The sequence below is a fragment of the Gossypium raimondii genome, chromosome 10 (genome assembly GCF_025698545.1).
Source record: "Gossypium raimondii isolate GPD5lz chromosome 10, ASM2569854v1, whole genome shotgun sequence".
NCBI lineage: Eukaryota > Viridiplantae > Streptophyta > Magnoliopsida > Malvales > Malvaceae > Gossypium > Gossypium raimondii.
Genome location: NC_068574.1, coordinates 6,830,704 through 6,835,056, shown reverse-complemented (window position 1 = coordinate 6,835,056; position 4,353 = coordinate 6,830,704).

The following is a 4,353-nucleotide window of genomic DNA, read 5'->3' as shown; positions in this document are numbered from 1 at the left end:
AATTGACTGGGAACACGTATCTTGAAAAAGAATGAATTATTCCAAGAACAACAAATTCAATATAAATAGTATGAAGACTAGGTGCCCCAGATATCACAGTTTTAACTTCTCTATACAAACTTCTAAGAACCGTTTTGAGTTTGACATGTGTTTGGGAGATATACAGTACTTTGTCGATGCCCCAGATGTCGCATACCCCTTTCCTGTTAATTCAGGTATAGCAAGATCACCGCATGCCCCATTTTGATCATTATTTGAACCGCCCTTTTCGGGTTTTCAACTCAAATCCCCTTTGGTCTCAAGACGCCCTTTGCGGGTTTTCACATTGGCCTCTCCTTTTTCTTTTTCTTTTTTCTTTTTTCCTTTTTTTAGGACTCAAAGTGCCCTTTGCAGGTTTTCACCTTAGTCCCTTCTCCTTTTTCAAGTGAAGTATTTCTTGACTGAAAAAAATTTACAAGATTTGGCAGGTTGTTACCATTCATCTCACTCAAAATCAATGCTTCTCCAGAAAAGGCCTTCTTTACAACATAAGGTCCTTCCCAATTTGGCATCCATTTCCCTCTAAAATATTTTTGTAGAGGAAATATCTTTTTCAACATCAGGTCTCCCTCGTGGAATTTTCTGGGACAAACCTTTTTGTTATAGTCTCACATCATTCGCCTTTGGTACATCTAACCGTGGTGAATAGCTTTTAGCCTTTTCTTCTTCTATTAGGTTTAACTGATCAGATTGGATCCATTTGGCTTCATCCAACTTTAGCTCAGACAATACCCGAAGAGAAGGGATTTCAAACTCAATGGGTAAAATTTCCTCTATCCCATAAATCAGAGAGAAAGGTGTTGCCCCGGTGGAGGCCCTAATAGGTGATTGATAAGCAAAGAAGGCAAATGGTAATTTCTCATGCCAGTCTTTGTAAGTTTCTGTAACGACCCAAAATCCGTGGGCACCGGAAAAGTATATTATCGGGCTTCCGTCTTAGTAAACTGAGTCATAAATAATTATTAGAAGTAATTATGAGTTTAGTTGAGTGCTTAATTAGGTGAATTTAGTCTAATTAAGAATAATTAGGAGAAAAGGATCAAATCGAATAAAGAGTGAATGTCTAATTATAGATTAAAAGAAAGTAAAAAGGACTAAAGTGGCAATTAAGCCACTTACATGGAAAGAGCGCATATATGCGTTAAATTCAAGACTTATTTAAGTTATATATAAATATTATATGTATATAATAATTATTATTATTATTTATTTAAATTGTAATTTATATTAATTGTATTATTTTATTATGGAATAAATTAAAATTAAGACAAATGTGTGGTGATAAGATGGTACAAGTGTAATAATGTATAAATATACACTTGTATTATAATTATTATTTACTTAAAATTTAAGTAAAAGATATTAATTAATTAATTATATTATGAGATTTTTATTGATAAACAAATTAAATAGTGACAATTGTAAGGTTATGATATGGTACAAATGTATTAATTATACTTGTTATTAAAATAAATATTTAGAATAAAATATATAATAATTAACAAAACATAAAGTAAATTAAAAGGAAATAAAAACAAAGCAAAAGAAAAGAAACAGAATAGAAAGAACAAAGAAACAGAGAAGCAAACGAAACAGGGAAAGAAAGAAGAAAAAGAAAGAAAAAGGAAAATAGGGTTTTAAAGCTTGGAATTAATTTGGTAAGTCAATCAAGTCCTTTTCTTTTAATTTAGATGTTTTAGAAGTTTAAAACAAAGTTTTATTGAAAATAAGTTGAGGTTTTGGAAGTTGATAGATTTTTTTGAGTAGGGTTTATGTTGATTAAATGATGGAATTAAGGGTTTAATTGATAGGAATTTTGTTTGGAATTGAATAAAGGATTAAATTGTAAACTAAACTATAAATTTTGAATTCTAAGGATTAAATTGAAATAAATTCGAAATTATGAAAATATGATAAAAATTAGATAGTTAAATGTGAGTTTGGCAAGAAATTGAATAATAAGAAGGTATGAATTGAGAAAGAAAAATATATACTATAATTCAAACTTTATTATTATTAAATTTTTAATTTGCTAATTATGTGTGGTAAGTATTTTAAGGTAAGTGTTTAATAAATGATAAATTTACAATGTGATAATGGAATTGAAACCGATATTGAATTAAATTATGGAATACTAGATATTGTTTGAGTACTGCGTGAATTGTGAAAATACTGAAAATTTGTTACGTATAATGTATTGAATTGTGAAATTACTGTAGTAGTGATTACTGCAATACTGTGAAACTGATTGAAATAAGGAATTTATAATTGATACTGAACTAAGATGAAAAATTGTACTGAAAGTGAATTAAATACCCTATTAACTAGTCGGGCTAGTCGGATATAGTTGGCATGCCATAGGATATGGAAGAGTACGGTGTATTTGTTCGACATCGATTAGGCACTTATGTGCCGATTCTTTATCTTATTACCAATTCGCACTTTGTGTGTCGAATATCGTTATCGAGATCATTATGATTCAAGACTTTGTGTGTTGAATCTCGTTACTTTTTATCATATCTTATCAAGCATCTTGATTCTTGTTTCTTGGTGTGTTTGGTTGGAATCTGTATCCGCCGAGTCCGAGCCAAGTTAATAGGGATAAATGAAATAAATTTCTTGATAAAACTAATCTCGAATGATATATTATATGTGAAGAGTGAAATTTGAAATAAAAAAAAGAATGATATTTATATATAATTAATTGCTAATATTAAAAGATTGAATTGTTTATTAGTAGTGATAATTGTGATGAAAAGTATGTGTGTGATTTAATGCATTTAATTATAAATTGAATTATAGTGATACCACTGAGTATATGCATACTCAACAGTCACAGTTGTTTCCGTCTTGCAGTTGTAGAGGTCAATCATCGATCCAAAGATCCAAAACCGGACGACTTCAAAGATACTTTTGGTGATGTATATTTTATTTTGGTAATGTGGCATGTACATAGGATGAGTATAAAGGTTATTATGTTTTAGTATGAATGATTAAAAATATTAGTAGTATAAGTTTATGAATTATAATGAAAGAAGTTTATCGATCTTTATTTAATTTATTACATTGTTAAATTTAAATTGATATTATGTTGATTAAGTTGTTTAGAAGGTATTTAGAATAGGAATTGAGAATGTGAAATGAATTGGTTGAATTGGTTGAGATTGGAAATACTATGGTTTTAATTGCGGAGGTATTATGCAAAAATAAGCGAAATGTCTTTTAAATTTGTAAAAAAAAAATCTTGAGTATTTGAACGAGTTTCATTTCATTTTTATTCATGTTTTGAACTTCAAAAGTTTATTATATGGATTTAGTTATACAATTATATTACAATTGTTATTTTATTATGAATTATTCAGTAAACTGCTTGATATGTCCGGTAATGCCTCGTAACCTGTTCGTGACGGTTTGGGGTTAGGGGTATTCTGATTCGATCATTTTCCCACAATTTTCTTGATATTTTGTTGGTCGCCTCCATCGCACCATTCATTTTTGGGCGTACGGTGACGATTTCATCAGATGTCGATCTTAAATTGACTGCAGACTTTCGTTATTGTGCTGTTGTTCAAATTCAGCGCATTGTCTGATATGATTCTTTCAGGCATTCCATATCGACATATAATCTCCTTTTTCAAAAACTTGTTAATTACTGACTTGGTGACATTGGCGTATGAAGCAGCCTCTACCCGTTTGGTGAAGTAATTAATAATCTCAAAATGAAGCGATGCCCTTTAGAAGCCTTCGATGATATTGGCTCGATGACATCTATGCCCCACTTTGTTCAAAATTTGAGCCGCCCTTTCAGGTTTTCAACCTAAATCCCCTTTGGTCTCAAAGCGTCATTTGCGGGTTTTCGCTTTGGCCTCTCCTTTTTCTTTTCCTTTTCTTTTTCCTTCTCTTTTTCTTTTCTTTTTTCATTATTTTCATTTTCATTTTTTTTGAAATATTTTTTGATTTTTTTGAAATATTTTTTGATTGGATTTGAACTCATAGGATTAGACAAGTTAATGTTATCCTTTTCGATAAGAATTAATGCTTTTCCAGATAAAGTCTTCCACACAAGATCCTTCCCATCCACTTTCATTTTATATGCGAAGGATCTTCTCTCCCAACTCTCTCTCAACCTCTTCACCTCCGACCTAGCTCCAGTCGTTGGGCCACCATGGCGGCCGCCGCCAGAAAACTGAAAAAGCCCATTTTTTAGGCTTTTCGACTCCCAAACCTCGAATAACGTCAATTTTCATCGAAATCAACGAACCTCTCACAAAAGCTACGTTCTTTTATCTCTTTATTTTCTATTTTCTTCTTTTA